The 18,868-nt window shown below is 44.0% G+C and overlaps 1 pseudogene; it reads right to left on the bottom strand.

Moving 5' to 3' along the window:
• Window positions 1–9,457: 9,457 nt before the first annotated feature.
• LOC148000077 (N-acetyllactosaminide beta-1,6-N-acetylglucosaminyl-transferase-like) lies at window positions 9,458–15,753 on the bottom strand (annotated as a pseudogene).
• Window positions 15,754–18,868: the final 3,115 nt, after the last annotated feature.

An 18,868-nucleotide genomic window follows, 5' to 3' on the forward strand; every position in this document is an offset into this window, starting at 1 on the left:
TCTTGCCTTTTAAATTAGACACAGAGTAGAAATAAGCAGAGAAACAGGCAAGGCATGCCCCAAAATGGATGTATGCTAGGGAGTTGAGGAAAGATCCTAAGAGAATCTGGACAGGAAGCATATGGTATTTTATAGCCCCTCCCTCCATGGGGTGTGTGTGTGTGTTGGGGGGGGGGGCTTTGTTTCTGCGCATGCTCTATTCATAAAATGAAGCTGGAGTAAGAAAGGGCATCTAGTCTTCCTCTGAAAACTGGCTTTTCTTCACATGTTAATTTTGATGGAGACTGGCTTAGCTCCTACTCTGTCCCCAAGTATTAGAGACTACAATTGTGTGTCACTATATCCAGTTCAGATTTGTAAACAGTTTAAAAGGTGTGTCTTTATGTGTAAGAAGGATTCTATTATTCTAAGTCAGACATAAGAATAAACCTCAGTTGACGAATAAAAGAATTCTTTACCTAATGAACTTGAGGCAGGGGAAGTGGCAGAGTACCAGAACAAACAATAAACACACACAGACACACGGACACAGACACAGACACACAAACACAGACACACACAGACACAGACACAGACACAGACACACACACACACACACACACACACACACACACACACACACGGCAGAACCCCTAACCATCATACTTCCAGAAAATGACATGGTTACTGTTTTGCTTTTCATTTGAAATCCTTGCTCTCAAACCAAGTACACATAATACATGTTTGAATCCACTGATGCGTCCTGGATCGGGGGGGGGGGGGGGTACCCGGAGGTAAGTAGTGGGAAAGGGAGTCTTCTGATGACTTGCACTCACGAATCCTCATCTGCCTGCATCCCTCAGCATCGTTTTGTACACAGCGATCAGATGGACGCTGACCGAATGCCCCCGCTTCCGTGCTCATACTGGTGAGAGAATCCAGCTGATTTATAAGACTGATATACGAACCTGTGTGCCACACTGAGCATACCTGTTTTCCCACTGCACCTTAATAAGAGGGTCAATATGCTATTGTAGTAGACAGTTCATATTTTGTACTTTTGTTTGACCCTCCTACTTGCAGACACACACATTTTGATTAAAAAAAAACACGGGAGAATCTCCAGTGTAGCTCAGTTGTAGACCATTACTTAGTGTGTTGGAAGCTGTGGGTTCAATTCCATATATATATATATATATATATATATATATATATATATATATGTGTGTGTGTGTATGTGTGTGTGTGTATGTGTGTGTATGTGTTTGTATGTATATGTATATGTAATATATGTATATATGATGTATATGTATGTGTATGCACATGCATATGTATATGATGTATATGCATATGTATGTGTATGCATACACATATGTACATGGTCATAATGTTATGTATATGTGTATGTATGTGTATGCATATGCATATGTATATGTGTATGTATGTGTATATGATGTATATGTAATGTATGTGTATGTGTATGTGTATATGATGTATAAGTATATGTATGTGTATGTGTATGCATATGCATATGTATATGTGTATGTATGTGTATATGATGTATATGTAATGTATGTGTATGTGTATGTGTATATGATGCATAAGTATATGTATGTGTGTGTTTGTGTATGCATATGTACATGATACATATGTATATGTATGTGTATGCATATGTGTATGTGTGTATGTATATGTATATGGTGCATGTGTATGTGTTTGTGTATGAGTATGTGTATGTATATGATGTATATGTATATGTAATGTATGTGTATGTGAATATGATGCATATGTATATGTATGCATATGTGTATGTAATGTGTGTATATGCATATATGATGTATATGTATGCGTATGCATATATGTATATGTATGTGTATATGTGTATATACAAAACCAAGACACCAAGGGCTCTTGAGATGGCTCAGTGGGTAAAGGTGCTTGCTGCAAAGCCTGGCTGCCTGGAGCTCCATCCCTGGGCCCCACGAGGTAACAGGAGAGAACAGACTTCTGAAAGCTGTTCTCTCTTCTGTGTACACTGCCACACCATGTGTGCACACACAGACGATAGTAAACTAAACAAAAATAAAAGATAAAGAAACGCCAAAGCAAACAGGAAGACACGATTTATATCCTGTCAGTGAGAGAGATGCTGGTCTGTCCCCTCCACATGGCTTCCTGTCACCGTTTCATGATCACTCTTTTAGCACGCAAGGCCAGTGCCCCAGAAGGTTCAATTTCCCGCAGCAGCTAATTATGAACTGGCCCCCAGCTCTGGGTCACATGCATCTGAGGCCTTGGGAATGACCTCCACAAATGACCTGTGGGCAAATCCTTAGGTCTCAGTCTCTAGTTGCTACAGGAACTGGTTGTGCTGTAGATTTCGCTGTAGAATAGTCTTGTCTGTGTAACTCCAACAGAAGTTGCTTTCCTTAAGGTGTCCATCTAGAACGCCGTAGAGTGCACCACTTCCTCAATACAGGATGGGAGGGGAAGATCTTTTCTAAGAAGAAAACAGTTCCTCTAATTTGTATTAATATTTCGACTTCCTCCAGGTACACCTCAAATGAACTCGACTGTGGGGAAGAGTCAATGCAGATGTCAGTGCCTAATTATGCTTGCCTGAACTGGTCCAACCATTCCCATGGTCTTGTCTCCTAGTTTATCTAGATGATGATGTCAGCGTTGTACTTGGCCCTCACCTCAAATTTAGCATCTTTCTACCCCTTGTAGCTACTCCGAGAGCAGCTGGAGTCATCTCACTGTTCCTAGACTTTGCAACTCTCTGGTTTTGGTTATGAAGCACAGAGGAGGTAGCTGGTGCTTGATTGCAGTTTGAAAGCTGCTGGATATTTGATCATACTGTGAACCCTAAGATAGTGTTATTTACTGAAACAAAAAACAACAACCTTGTGTTTAGTTGAGGTGTGGCTCAGCCTTAGCACACACCTTTAATCTAAGAGCTCTCTGCTTGAATATTGTAAACAGGATTAAATAAAGTCAACCATAGGTCAAGAGGCAGAGCAAGCAACTAGTTGACAGGAAGTGAACATAGGATTATTAAGAAAAACCAGAGAGAGTAAGGGAAAGTCAGGAAGATGGATAGAGAAACAAGAAGCAGGAGGGAGAGACATGGAGGTTTTTTGAGGCAGCATGAGAGAGGGAATGGCTTGTGGGACGTTGGTTGAGGAGGAAGTCAACTGGGTTCGTTCTCTGCCTTTCTGAGCTAGCAGGCTTTCACCCCAGCATCTAGCTCCCGAGTTTCATTGGTAAAATCGAACGATTGAGATTTTGTTAAAAACAGCAGTAGAGCCTTGTGCCTCACCCGAAATGCCACAAGGGTCCTTCTAGAAAGGCCCATGATTGTTGACAGTATTATTTTGCATAACACTAGTCATTTTAAGAAGAATGAATGATGGGTCTGTGAGAAGATGGCTCTGCAGGAGAGGTACGTGACTGATAACGCCTGACGACCTGAGTTCCATTCCTAGGACCCACATGACAGGAGAGAAGGCACCCACAGGTTGTCCTTTGACCTCCATGTGCACACAGAGGTACATACACATGTGTGCACACACCTACCCATAAATAATAAAAAGTGAGCATGATTATATTTTGTTGTTGTTTTTTTGTTGTTGTTGTTGTTTTATTTTTACTTTGTGTGCCTAAGTGTTTTGCCCACACTTACGTATGTGTACCATGGGCATGCCTGGGGCTGGAGAACGTCACAAGAAGGCTATTGGATTCCCTGAAACTGGACTTACAAACAGCTCTGAACTACCCTGTGGACGTAGGCAACTGAACCCAGGTCCTCTGTGAGAACGGCAGGTGCTCTTAGCCATCTCTGAAAGCCTCTTTCTTTCTGGAGCCTCTTCACTGCTCCAGAGGAAACCATTCTATATCCGGAGTTTTATGCATGTCCAACAGGAGGGCAAAGAGTGACCCAAGAGGAAAAGAGTAGGCTCAACCCAGCTCGGCCATTTGCTCAGAGTTGACGCCCTGGCATTCCAAATTCAGGAGGTGACCATGTGTAAAGAAATCGGGACCCAGGATAGACCTGCTCACCATTCAATAAATCTCAGGGTGTGTATTCGTTTCAGAGGTCAACGGAACACAATGCTACCTCCTTAGGGCATACTCTCGCTGAAGGACATTAACCAGTTTTTATTACATCCAGTTAACGATACACTGAGAACTGAATTTACACCAGCGCCCGTGTCAAGGGATTTCTTCACTCTCACCTATGCCACCCAACGTAGATTTCCCACAATTCACTTTATCATGACATCGCCTCTGGGCCCAAATTAGAAGCTAAAGAAGTTGGTGGAAACTTTTTGAATCTAGGGAAGCCTGATGAGATTTCAGAGAAAGAAAAAAGCCTGGATTTTTTTTTTTAATATGAAGCTCACAGGCGTCTTGTTGGGATCATTTCCCACTCTCCCCACCCCCCTTTTTAAATTACAGTTTTAATTTTTATTATAGTTGAACTCGGAGCCTCACTTTCCTGAATGTCAGCAGCCACAGGAAATAGCCTGAAGCATCAGGGGTTTAAAATAGCCAGGGAGCCTAGTTAAAAAGTTCCCCGGATTGGGTGAAGGGAGGAGGCTCTCCACAGGCTCCGAGCCTCTAAGAGTCCCGTGTTTGCCCACTCTTAGCTCCCGCTGGGTGTAATTTGAGAAGATAAGCCCCTCCTTGAACCCCTGTATCTCAGTCTGGAGAAGAATCCAATAATCAGCCTCTGGATGTCTGGATGTGGGTTTCCCTTCACAGCTAGTCACCCATGAGTCTTAGGTTGTTTTTTTTTCCCCCCCTTCATTTCTAAAAAAACCCACACTGGTGTGTGGTGCAGCTACTGGAAGACTATGGCGGCAAGGCAGCTATGACACTCTGCCCATGGTTGCTCATTGGTGTCCGAGCTAATTTTAGACTTTGAAGACAAGCCACCCAGAAGGGTAATGGGTAGAAAATGATCAGGTTCTAGGGTTTAATTTAAAATGGCTGGAAACAGGGCAATAGGGAAGGGGAAACGAAGCTGGTCTTGTCAAGTTGGGTCAAGAAATGTGACTGAGGGGTTGGGGATTTAGCTCAGTGGTAGAGCGCTTGCCTAGGAAGCGCAAGGCCCTGGGTTCGGTCCCCAGCTCCGGAAAAAAAAAAAAAAAAAGAACAAAAAAAAAAAAAAAAAAAAAAAAGAAATGTGACTGAGGAGGACCACGGTTGGAACTGGAGCTGAAAGCTCTAGAGCCCTTCGGTGTTGGCGTGCCATAGCAGGCTTTGTGGGCTGCTTTGAGCCCCAAACCACCGGAGTTTCGACAGCCCCGCTTTGTTGCAGAAAATCAACAGGTTTGACCTGAGTATATTTATAGTTTTAGGTTGGACGCTGTGGTGGTTGGTTTTCTGTTGCTGTGTATAAAGACCATGATCGAAAGCAAGTTGGGGAGGAGAGCTTCCCTTTCATCTTAGCTTATAGTCCATGAGGAAGGGAAGGAGGTAGAACTCCAGCGGGAACCTGGAAACCGGAAGTGACGTATAGAACATGGAGCCCTGACCAGTAGTGCCTTACTCCTAGGCTCCTCGTGTTCAGCAACCTTTCCTATACAGCTCAGGCCCACTCGCCTAGGAATAGTACCGCCCACAGAAGTTTGGGCCATCCTATATCATTGCCAATCAAGAAAATGCCCCCAAACATGCCCACCAGCCAGTCTGATAGAGGGAAATGCTTCAACTGAGCTTTCTTAGTTCCAAATATTTCACGTTGAGAACCAAGATTAGCCATCAGACGTATTTTATAAGGGTGGGTATATTTTACATGTTGGATACATCTTAGACACAGGTGTTATGGGTGTCTATTCCTGATCGAGTTCATAATCTGATTTTGAAGGTACGGAAAGGAAAAACAGGGCTTCTGTGGGTTGAGTTCTACATTAGATTGAGCGTGTCAGGGAGTGTCACCTCCTTTGTTCAGTCTCAGTGGATGGCTCAGTTAGAACAAAGGTCAAAGAAACAGGTCCCCCTTGCTTCAAGGTCACCAAGCCCGGGAACCCCAGCCTCCCTGTGTCTTACAGACCAGTCTGCAATGAGACAGCTTGTGCTTTGCTCTCTGTGTGGCCAATGTGTTACCAACGAAGGAAAGAGGCTCCACTAAGTTTCATCAAAGGCAGGATGTGGAAATGCACACTGGTCCTCCTAAGAGGACCCTTGGGAGACAGACCCTGAAGGATGGAGTCTAAGGTTGGCATGAGTAACATAATAAGAGTTTTTCTCAAAAGTAAACAAAATTTAAAAAAAGAAAGAAGGATGTTAATTTGTTTGGTTGATCTTTAAAGTCAGAAGAAAGGTTCTCATACACTTGCAACTCTACAGGGTCCCAGGTTTTTTCCTTTCTTTCTTTTTTTTTTTTTTTTTTTGGTTCTTTTTTTCGGAGCTGGGGACCGAACCCAGGGCCTTGCGCTTCCTAGGCAAGCGCTCTACCACTGAGCCAAATCCCAGCCCCGGTTTTTTCCTTTCTTTAAAAAAAAAAAATTGTGTGTGTGTGTGTGTGTGTGTGTGTGTGTGTCAGAGAACAGCTGGTTTTTTTTCCTTTCACCGTATGGGTCCTGGAGGATTGAACTCAGGTCCTTAGGTTTGGCCACAGGCCCTTTTATCACTAAGCCATGTCACTAGCCCCCTGGCTCTGGAGTTCATTTCTCATTTTAGCCTGTTATTGAGTGAAGTTCAAATATCACAGGAGATACTCTGGAAGAGATGAATTGATGTGGGTTTCAAAATCCAGAGAGTGCCAGTTACCTCTTAAAATCTGTAACTTTCTCCTTGTCTGAAAGAATAAGGGAAGAGATTGTCATAGTCTGTGTGCAACATGAGATGCACTTAGAGTTCATGAGAGTTAAGAGGTGTTAGGGTCCTCTCTCCTCTGGCTGGCCTTTGACTAAGGGGTGAGAATGGAAGAGGGGTGGCCTCAAGCCCCAAATTCTTCTTTGGCTGAGGCTTTGTGGCCTCGGTCAATGAGATGGGAGTTGGAGTTTGGGAATGCAAGTTTCAACCAATAGAGAAAAGGATAGAAATCTTTCCCAGGCCAAGGATGTTAAAACCCAATGCTTAAGCCACATCCACGTCACAAGCCATCTTTGCCTTTCTTTGTACCCGTGTCCTTTCCACAGAACTTTGTAGTAAGGACTGCTTCATTGTTTTGTTTTCTTTTTACTAGTTTCTTGAATTTCTTTCAAATCTTATTTTCAACAAAGGGAACTGGAGGGACGTAAGATGAACATTATTTTCCACGGAAGGTCAAATGTCATCCTGATCGTCAGTGTATCCATGGATACTAATGGCATAACATGACAGGTAAGAAATGATGCCCTGGATGCATAGGCCAGAATGAAAACCTCAGACACGTGCTGGCTTTAATGAATACCAATACCAGTCTTTTTCCACATCTCGTATTATCATGTGCTTTACCTTTTTCTTTGCATTTTCCCTGCATTTAAGCAAATGTATTGAATGGAGATACCTGGTCAAATTCTAAGTGTGAATTCACTGAGTAAAAGGGGGAAAATTATACTAGGAAACAAATTATTCTTAGAGTGTTGCTATTTTCGTTCCGTTATTCACAATGTGTTTTGGTCACCTGCACCGCCTTTCCCCTCCGGCCCCTCCAGGATCTTCTTCATCCCTTTCTCCCTGCTACGTGCTATTCATTAAACATCTCTAGAAACAGAAAATCTTAGGTGCCATGGTCAAGCGTGAGTCAGTCACTCATCCATCCATCTTCACCCCTCCCCCTCACCCCACCAATCACTGTGCTTGGTTCTGAAAATATAGAATATATGTGTAGTCCAAATGGGTCCAAGCCTCCTGGATCTTAGATGCCACAGGGTGGGGGTGGGGGTGGGGGGAGTAGATGGAGGTAATGGTGAGGAAACCAAGTCCTTTCGATTTCCTTCTCCATGTATTTTTCCAGCCAGTTCTTCTCCACAGACCAGGTTCCCAGAGGGATAACATTGCCTGGAAACCTTCCACAGAGGCATCCGTGGGAATCCCCTTAGCCTCTTCTGGGCAAAGGCAGTTTGCTGCATTGTTTATGAGTGGAACAATAAAAGCTGGAATGCGCACATGGAAAGAACTGTTTGCCTCCACTCACACCCCAGAGGTTAGAAAATTGTGGCCACAGGGAGCAGACACCTGAGGTCCTGATTCTCCAAGCCCAGGTGTGACCTTTCCTTTGGGGCTCCCAGCTCCAGGAGTGCTCTAGGAAGAAGAGGCCAGGGAAGTTACAAAGGTCTAAGAGCCTCACCCTCACCAAAGGTACAGGGCTGTGGTTAGTCACTCCGGGATAGCCTTCCCCTTTGACCTTTCTCCAGAGCCTGCCTCAAAATGTCGGAAGCAGCATTCTGGATTACCGTTCAAACCCTTTCTTCACACTTTAGGTTGTGCTCCTATATTTAGCTCCCTGTGTGGTTTCAGACGGAGTGGAAAAGAAAAGAAATAAAAAAGAGGACATGACCACTCCCAAAGTATGTAGTTTTTTTTTTTTGTTTTGTTTTTGCTTTTTTGTTTTTTTTTTTTTTTGTTTTTTGTTTTTTGTTTTTTTATTGTAGGCAAGTGGCATAGAGAGCATAGACAGAGGCAGAGACATCTGGGAGAGACCAGAGTGAGCGTGACCCTGAGCCAGATGGGAGGAAGAGAGGGGGGAACCAGGAGATCAGGAGAGCAAGGGCGGACCGTAAGGGCTGAGTAATCAAAATGACTGGGAAGGGCATCTAAAGGAAGGGCAGCCCAGCCCTGGGTTGGGAAATTTATATTGGGGGCAGGGTCTGCCAGCCATACCCTGTAAGTAGGGACTGAGGGATGCTGGGAGAACCTGGCAACCAAATCTACTTTGATCAGCTAACGATTTGTTCCAAGTTTGAGACCTAACAGAGACTCCATTGACCTTTAACTTTGATGGGTGTCCCACTCAAATATGTCCCCACTGGGGATAAGAAATCCTGAGCTACTGGCAGGATTTGGTACTGGCAAGAATTTGGAGGCAGGTTATATATCCTGAGGCTACCATTTTCTTGTGGTAATGCCTTCGTTCTTCTTAGGCAGGGTAAGCAGGCTTCTCACCCTCTCCAGGAACATCCTGTCCCAGAGATTATGAGCGACTGTGGATTGAGTAGCTGGAAGTCTGAGCCACTAAAAAAATTCTGTGGGGTTAAAGATTTTTTTTTTAGAAGTGTTAGAAACAAGATAAAATAAATGTCAAATTACAGACCCCACACTTTTAACATGTATGAGTGTTTTGCCTACATGCATGTATGCCTGAATCGTTTGCATGCCTGGGGTCTACTCAGTCCAGAAAAGGGTATCTGATGCCCTGGAACTGGAGTTAGAGATACTTGGGAGCTGCCACATGGGTACTGGACATTGAACCTAGGTCCTCTGTAAAAGCAGTCAGGCCGTTCAACTGCTGAGCAATCTCTCCAGCCCAGATCATCCATGTGACTTAGAGTTTCTCCATGGTCTTGAATTCTGTGACTTTGGGGAACATGTAAGACGCAGACCCTGGTCAGGAGGGGTTTTACAAGAGGTAAAGAAAAGGCTTCATAGTGGCTGTACCTTTTACCAACAAAGGTATCAAAGGCATGCACCACCACCTGACCTAGCAATTTATTTCAAAAGGCATAGCATGCCAGGTCATGGTGGTTGCCTCCTATTAATAACAGCCCTGTCTGAGTATATCCGCACTTTACAAACCAGTCTGGAGGTGTGGAGTCAGGAGAAATGGGACAGTGACACGTAAGGGCAGGATTGACCTTACATGGTTGACCAGTCAGTCAATCTGCTGGACCTGATTGCTTCTTGATTTAATCATACCAACTCAGATGATCTGTGTGTGTGTGTCTATGTTGTAGTGTGTGTGTTATAGTGTATGTGTGTTGTAGTATGTGCTGTAGTGTGTGTGTTGTAGTGTGTGTCTTGTAGTGTGTGTCTTGTAGTGTATGTGTGTTTGTTTGGTATGTGTGCTTTGTGTGTCTTGTAGTGTGTGTTGTGGTGTATATGTGTGTGTGTTGTGTGTGTTGTAGTGTGTGTGTATTTATATGTGTTGTATGCCTGGTGTGTGTTATAGTGTGTGTTGTGGTGTATGTGTTTGTGTTGTGTGTATTGTGTGTGTTGTGTGTTGCAGTGTGTATGTGTGTGTTGTAGTGTGTATGTTTGTGTTGTTGTGTTTGGTGTGTCTTGTTAGTGTATGTGTGCTGTGGTGTGTATGTGTGTGTGTTGTAGGCCTGTTGTGTGTTGTTGTATGGTGTGTGTGTGTATGCGGTATGTGTTATAGTGTATGTGTGTTGTGGTGTGCGTATTGCCTGTGGTATGTGTTGTACTGAATGTGTTGTGGTGTGTATGTGTGTATTGTGTGTTGTAGTGTGAGTGTTTGTGTTGTTGTGTGTGATGTGTGTTGCACTGAATGTGTGTATTGTGTGTGTTTGTGTTGTGTGTGTTTGTGTTGTATGTGGTGTGTATTGTAGTGTGTGATGTGTATTGTAGTATATATGTGTTGTGGTGTGTATTGTGTGTGTGTGTTGTTGTGTGTGTTGTGTGTTGTGGTGTGTGCACACACCCAAGCTGATCTCATTTCCCACAGCCCTCTCAAGGCTCTACTCTTTTCTCTCTTCACTCTCACACTCTCTTCTACGTTACAGAAAGCTGGCAAATAAAACAACAACAAAAACAGCTAAATAACTTTTCAAAAGTATTTAATCTCCATGTTTTAGAAATGAAAGGGGGGATGTCATTTTTTCTCTTGTTAATTCAAGAAAATTTAGAAAATAAATGCAACAGATTTGCCATTGTTAGCAGAAAAGCAATAAAATAAGCCAGCTTGTATACTCCTGGGCTTATGGAAGCTTGGATGGGGTCAGAGCAATTTGGTTATGTGTATCAGAACTTCAAATGTTCCTCTTTTAACCTAGTAACTTGTTTATTTTTCCTTTCCTTTCCCTTTCTTTTTTTTTTTTTTTGTTTCTTTCTTTGTTTCTTTCAAAACAGTGTTTCTCTGGGTAGCTCTGGCTGTCCTGGAGCTTGTAGACCAGGCTGGCCTGGAATTTACAGAGACCAGCTTACTCAGCCTGCCCCAGCCTGCCTCAGCCTGCCTCAGCCTGCCTCAGCCTGCCTCTCCAGTGCTGGGATTAAAGGCATGTGCCGGGGGTTGGGGATTTAGCTCAGTGGTAGAGCGCTTGCCTAGCAAGCGCAAGGCCCTGGGTTCGGTCCCCAGCTCCGAAAAAAAAAAAAAAAGAAAAAAGAAAAAAAAGAAAGGCATGTGCCTCCACCAGGCCTAGTAATTTTATTTCCAAAGACTAAACAGGCTGGATCTTGGTTGTTCCCTTTAATCCCAGACCTCAGAAGGCAGAGGCATATCTAAGTAGGCCAGCTTGGCCTACAAATCAAAGATTAAACTCTGCTTCAACAAACAAACATGCAAACACATGACACTGTGGTGAAGTTGGTGCATGCAAAAAGATGTTGCTTATGTCTGGTGTTCTTTGGCATTGGTCACAATAGCATTTTACAAAGGAAACAGATAGGAAGGGGCTCTTGGGGAGGGGAGGGAGTTTAGAGGGATGAGAGAGCAGCAGAAGGCAATGAGGGGAAAAAGACAACGATAACATGTTTTCTGTGTGGGAGCGGGTGAAGAAGAATAAGAAGCGGGGAGGGGAGAAAGAGGACAGCGAGGAGGAAGCGGAGAAGAAGAAGAGGAGGAGGGGGAGAGGAGGAGGAGGATGAGGAGGAGGAAGAAGAAAGACTGTTCTTAGGGAGAGAAGGGACCAGAGAAAGAAGGGAGAGAGGGAGGCAATGGGGGACAAATAAGTATTATTAGGCAGAATGATGTATGTGAATACAAAAGTCACAATGAAACCCACTCCCTGTATGCTGATAGTAGACACTATCAAGCAAAGCAAACCAGGAGGGTTGCCAAGTACTAGAGACTGGAGAGTAGAGTGTGGTCTGCCCACGCTGTGAGAGCGGATGCTTCCAGGACCTGGGAAAGTCATGTGGCTGGTGAAAGCATCAGGGATACAAGATTACATCATCACTATGACTAAACTTCATTCAGCAGTGCAGAGACTGAAGGAAGGCTGGGCATGTGGCTCACACTAAAGAACTCAAGGGCCTAGATTCAATCTCCAGCACAAAATAGGTAGGTAGGTAGGTAGATAGGTAGGTAGCTAACTAGATAAGTAGATAGGTAGATGATAGATGGATAGATAGATAGGTAGGTAGGTGAATGGATGGATGGATAAATGGATAGATAGATAGATAGATAGATAGATAGATAGATAGATAGGTAGGTAGGTAGATAGGTAGGTAGCTAACTAGATAAGTAGATAGGTAGATGATAGATGGATAGATAGGTAGGTAGGTGAATGGATGGATGGATGGATAAATGGATAGATAGATAGATAGATAGATAGATAGGTAGGTAGGTAGATAGGTAGGTAGCTAACTAGATAAGTAGATAGGTAGATGATAGATGGATAGATAGATAGGTAGGTAGGTGAATGGATGGATGGATAAATGGATAGATAGATAGATAGATAGATAGATAGGTAGGTAGGTAGATAGGTAGGTAGCTAACTAGATAAGTAGATAGGTAGATGATAGATGGATAGATAGATAGGTAGGTAGGTGAATGGATGGATGGATAAATGGATAGATAGATAGATAGATAGATAGGTAGGTAGGTAGACAGACAGATAGATATAGGAGACCATGTATATTTTGGACTTTCTTATTTGTTTTCTGCACTTCCCAGATTTTCCACAAGAATAGATCATTTTATGAAAAAATATTGAAAACTTTTCTACCCATGTATAACCAGTACAAGGTATAAAAAGGTTTTTATATAAAGGTAAGTTCTTAAAGATTCCTGTAAGCCTGGCCCACAAAGGACTTCCTTTTACATGGTTGACACTCCTACTAGGGCCACAGCGAATAACCAGTATCTAAGATGTGGAGTTTCTAAACAAGGAAGGAAAAAAAATATCTGAATTCCACCCCCCACCCTACCCCAGGGACTTAGAGGAAAGATTTGGAATATATAATGCAAGGATAAATTTAGCAAGTATGTTCTATAGGCAGACACAACATGTGTGACATACATGTAAGGTGTATAAGTTCCTCTGCATGACTCTATGGAATCAGACATATAGAACCATCTTCAGGGTGTGTAGAAAGTTTGGAAGTCTAGGCAAACAGACAAAATAAATCAGGGGCATTTTTAAGGAGAAACACACACATGCAGACACTTATTACTTTATACAGAATTGAAGGTAAGTCCCTTGTACTTGGAGTCTTGCTTAGTATCACCCAGAATTGTTTGTCAGGAGAGTAGGTATCTTTTGACCACTCAAGTAAGTCAACGGCCATCTTTTCCTTGAGGACAAACTTAACAAATTCCCTTGTCACAGTCACATAGGCAGTGATGTGTTTATAAAAAGATGAAGAGAGGAGGGATATGTTCTATGGAGGTGTGGTAAGGTATGGGGGAAGGGGGTACCTCGGTGGGCTTATGTTGAAGTATACCTTCCCCATGAGGGAGGAGCAACACAACCGACCATATAGTATAGAATAGAGTTTATTCAGGTTATAGGGAGGGGAGTTAAGAGGGTAGTAGGGACAGAGAAAGGCAGAGAGAGAGAGAGAGAGAGAGAGAGAGAGAGAGAGAGAGAGAGAGAGAGAGGGAGAGGGAGAGGGAGAGGGAGAGGGAGAGGGAGAGGGGGAGGGAGGGAGGGAGGGAGGAATGAGGAGGGAGAGGGTGCAGAAGGCAAGAACAAGAGAGGAGCTGGAGAGCAAGAGTGAGGAGGGGGCAAGCAGCCCTTTTATAGTGAAGTCAGGCATACCTGGCTGTTGCCAGGTAACTGTGGGGTGGAGCTTAGACAGAACACTAATAGGCAGAGCCAAAATAAATAGTGAGGTTATACGGTATATACATCCACAGCATGAAGGAAAACAGCCAGTACCTCTGTTCCAAGTATTTATATTTAGTCCTGGTGATAGGAGGAGGGAGAGTCTTCTTCCCCTTAAGCCCTTTTGGGCACTGAGCTATTTCCTTGGTTCTCAGGGGGAATTCCTGCCCACAGGTGCTGGGGACATATTTCCAGGGGACTTGGGAGGTGCTCAGATCTTTTGAGAAGTTTAGGTCAGCCTGGAGCCAGGAGAAGCCCAAGTAGACCACAGACTTCCTCTTTGAGGCTAGAAAGGCATTTGAGATACAACCCAGAAGTTCTCTCACCAAATCTGTGAAAGCAGATGTGGTCTTCTCACCCACGTGGGCACAGCAGACACAGTTCGGGGGAGTGTATTGGCCCTGAAGAGCCTTTCAAATGTACCGAAGTCTTTGTGAACAACTGTTGCATAAGGCAAAGGGAACCCGACCTCTTCTGCTGACAGAGGGCTCACGATGTAGTGATTTTGGTGTGAATATTCTTCAGAGGGACCATGGGTGTGTTTCCACCAAAGACATTTTCTCCCTCTGTCACAATCATGCCACAGACTTCTGCAAGGACTGAAGCATTGTCCATGCTTCCTCTTATCGTCCAGGATTTTTTGTGGCACTAAATTGTTGAGAGACAAGAATAAAAGAATCGTGGACACAGCAGTCAGCCCAGTGACAAACGTAAACATCTTCCACTTCATTTTTTTTTCTACGATGTTCCTGACTGGATTAGTCACTTGCTGGATTTCGTTTCACCGACGACAACCAGTCTTGCAGTCCACAAGACAGATGCAGGGTGGGGCCCGATCTGCCCTAACGTCTCGGTTTTGTCAAGGAGAGGAAGTAAGTGAAGCAAGAAATGCTCTAATGGAAAAGTGCACCAACCTCAAGTCTGTGGTTCTCATCTGACAGGGAAGGGACTAAGGGAATCTGAGAGTGTGAGATGCCGGGGACAATGATCCCCTGACAGAGTTGAGAACAGGGGGACACTTCCCTCCAAGTCACGGCTTCGTGAACACCATGAGAATGAGACTCAACTGCTGACTCGGGATAGACACCTTATGTGGGCCGAGACTAAAGTGTTCTGTGAGCAGACTCCCCACATAGAAAGCACCATCGCAAACACCAAAGTCACTTCAATATAAGGGATACTGAATTTCTTCAAGTTAAGGTCATCACAGCTGGCCAGAGGCGGGTCCCGTTAGCCACAATCGCCCAATATTTCGATCTAAAAATAAAGAACAGGTAGTCTTACTTTTCAAGGTTGGAGGTAACATTAACATTCTTCATGTCAACTCAATCTACAAGTGGAGAAAAATGGAAGCCAATGGTGTTGTATGACCCTCGGAACTTGCCAGCCAAAAATAAAGACACGGAGACCTTTCAATGATGCAAAGCTTAGGCCTCAGCTGGGTAGATATCTAATATAAGTTGACTGACTACTAACTAACTAACTAACTAACTAACTAACTAACTAACCTTAACAGTTTATGGTGGTAGCTTTCAAGAGACTAAGACTTTACATTACATGTTGAAACGAGTTGTATATGCCTATATACCTTAAATAAAATTCGAATGAATATACAGTCTGTTATAACAATTATAACCTTAAATTTCTGTCATCATATAAAATTCCACATCAATTTTTGAAACTTACAGTAGTCCACCCTGTTCTTCCCCTTTCATGGAGATATAATAATACACCAGGTTTGTCCTATCATTTCTTAGTCCATGGTGACCAATATTCTGTAGCAGGTTTGTTTCTATTGACCCATTGACAGCCAGAGAGATGCTGACTGCATACCCATTTTGCAGACTGGGAAGTTGAAACTCAAAAGCAAACCAACTGGTCTAACAGTGGGTGAATAGCACCGTGGAGTATTAAACTTGAATGTTCCTTCCCTCTCTTTTTCCTTCTGCCCCTTCCTTTGTCTCTTTTTCCTTCTCTCCTCCTTCCTTCCTCCCTCCCTTCTTCTCCCCCCTCCCTTCCCCCCCCTCCCCCCCCAGAGAGAGTTTCTCAGTGTAGCCTATCTATCCTGAAACTTAGTAGATCAGGTTGGCCTCCAACTCAAAGATTCACCTGCCTCTTCCTCCCCAGTGCTGGGATTAAAGGTGCCTGTCACTACTACCATTCATTTCATTTCATTTCATTTCATTTCATTTCTTTTCCTTTCTTTCTTTCTTTCTTTCTTTCTTTCTTTCTTTCTTTCTTTCTTTCTTTCTTTTTGAAGCAGAGTGTCATGTAGCAGATGTTGACCTTAAACTCAATACACTCCTAGGGCTAGCCTTGAATTCCTGACTCTCTTGCCTCAGCTTCCTTAGTGCTAAGATTATAGAAATATGTCACACTAGACTTTCCTTCCTTTTGGGGATGGTCAGGCTGGCTTAAAACTCCTGGACCTTACCATTCACCCACTGTGGTAGAGAGGACTATGAAGACCACTTCTCCCAGCAGTGAAATCTGACGTCTGATTCCATAGGCCTCCAAGCTGAAATAGTCCCTCCTCTGTCTCAAAGAGGTCCTTCTCACTTTTCAGGTCCTGGAGTGGCATAGGATTCCTGGTGACTCTTTCCTGCTGTCCCAAGTCTAAGCTGGGAAGCCCCTCCACCTAACAGAATCCTGTCTGCCCTATAATTGTGTGTCTGCTTTAATAAGCTCCAGGAATACTGTATCTGTCTGTTGACCACTGTACTTTTAGCATCTTGTTCATGGGAGAGCCAAAGGGATGAGTTAGGCTGAGCCTCTTTCTTACCTCTAAATCTGATGTCCTGGTTACTTCCTTCTCCTCCCCCTCTTCCTCCTCCTCCTCTTCCTCCTCTTCCTCCTCCCCCTCCTTCTCCCCCTCCTTCTCCTCCCCCTCCTCCCCTCCTCCTCCTCCCCCGCCTCCTCCTCCTCCTCCTCTCCCTCCTCTACCTCCTCTTCCCCCTCCTCCTCCCCCTCCTTCTTCTTTTCCTTCACCTCGACACATATAGACTCATTTGAGAGAAAACCACAGTTGGGGAACTATCCCTACAAGATTGACCTGAGGGCAAGCCTGTGGTACATTTTCTTGGTTAATGATTGATGTGGGAGAGCCTGGCTTACTGGGTGATGCCACCTCTGGGCAGGTGGTCAAAGTAAGATGAGGAACACTGAGGGAAGTTAGCCTTTAGGTTCCTGCTTTGACTTCCTACTCTAACTTCCCTCAGTGACAGAGTGTGACCTGAGAGTCATAAGCTGAAGTAAATCCTTTCTGACTCGAGTCACTTTTGGTCATCATGTAAGGGGGCCCCAGGACTGAGCACAAGTGACTCCATGATAGAAGTACCATCCAGATTGTAAACTCCGCACATGTTCAGCCCTACCTGACAAACTTCTGTTTGACATAGGCCTAACCTATCAAAGCCCATATACTTCTGGGAAAGTCTCTAAATGTACTAACTCTGTCTTTTAGCTTCTGTAGTTCCACTCCTGGCTAATTGTCCTTGTTAACAGAAGTATGGCAACCTAGAACATGGCTTCTGTCTTAAAAGCTCACCCCGAGGAAAGCTCAACGCGACACTGGGCTTCCAAACACTCAGTGTAGTCAGAGGCTAAGCAATCTTTTCTGCTGGCTACCTGACAGCAGTCACAGCAACAGAAACCCTAAGACAGCAAGGAGCAACAAAACTAAGGCTGGGGGCCCAGCGTGGCTTGATGAATATTTTTACACAGTTTTCAAACCTTAGAATGATTTAATGCTTTTAAATGGTTGGAAAAAATTAAAAGAATTCGAATATCCTGGTCTCCCAACTCCACCCTGGACCCCGCTGCAGTGGAGCCCTTGTCAAGATGTGGTGCTGCCCCCTAGTGGCCATATTAAGAATAGCTCAGTGTTTCTTCCCTTTCTTTGCAGTGCTAAGAGGCATCGAAAGCCGTGGCTCAAAACATGTCTCAGGGCAGCTCTTGTCTAGCAAGTTGCAAGGCTCTGGATTCCAGCTCGCATACTGCAGAAAAGAATAAGAGAGGAAAACACACAACCAACCGAATGTATGCCCAACCGTCAGTGTCCTAAACACACTGAAATAAAAATGAACTTGTTTTCATGTTCTTTGAACACCAACGTTTAAATTCTCACTCTCCTGTTGTTCAGAGAAGTCTAATGCTCTCCAAAAGGTCATCCCACTGACAGAAATAAGAACAGAGTTAGGGGTGTCTTCTCTGTCACAATATTTTATAGGGAAAGGAAGTTCCGTTTGGGCACCTAGAGGGACTTCTGAGAGCAGCCAATAGGAACAAGTTACTTCTCTATTTGTTTCGAAATCCTACAGGCGTGTCCAGCTCTGACTAGCATGCTACCAGCAGCACGTGCAACAATGAGTGAGATTCGACCCTCAACCAAGGGACAGATTAAACAGGCTTGTGGTTGTCTGAGCGTCTCGAGATCTGCTTTTATACGCACTCTCTATTCCCAGATGCCAATTTCAGTCAAAAGGTAACATTTGTGCTTTTCAGAGGCCTGTATTTGTACTTTGAAACACAGAGTTGATAACACTTACTGTGGGCTGATCTTATCAGGATTTGGTAAATAGGTTCAAAGGAACACAGGACTGATACTGGAGCCTGGGTGAGCAGGTGGTTTTAGTCGGCCTTTCGGGGGCAGTTGATTATATAATAGGTCATATTTACACACACCCTCTTCGTCCTTAGCTATCTCAGGTAAACAGATTTCTTTTTATAAACTCCAGAGTTAGCCTAGAGCACCAGCTTATTTCCGAGTACCAACTTCGTACCTCAGGTCCTCCGCCTGTCATTTTGTAGTTAAAGTGTCCTTGCACGGAAGACCAAGGTCACTGAAGTGCAAGGCCAGTTTTTAATCATGTACCATCAAAGGAAAATCTGACCCTTTTCTAATCTCCGAGGTTTAGAATCTGAGACCTCCCATGCCGAATTGCCAACATCAA

Source organism: Rattus norvegicus, chromosome 17, assembly GCF_021556685.1.
Source record: "Rattus norvegicus strain SHRSP/BbbUtx chromosome 17, alternate assembly SHRSP_T2T, whole genome shotgun sequence".
Lineage (NCBI taxonomy): Eukaryota > Metazoa > Chordata > Mammalia > Rodentia > Muridae > Rattus > Rattus norvegicus.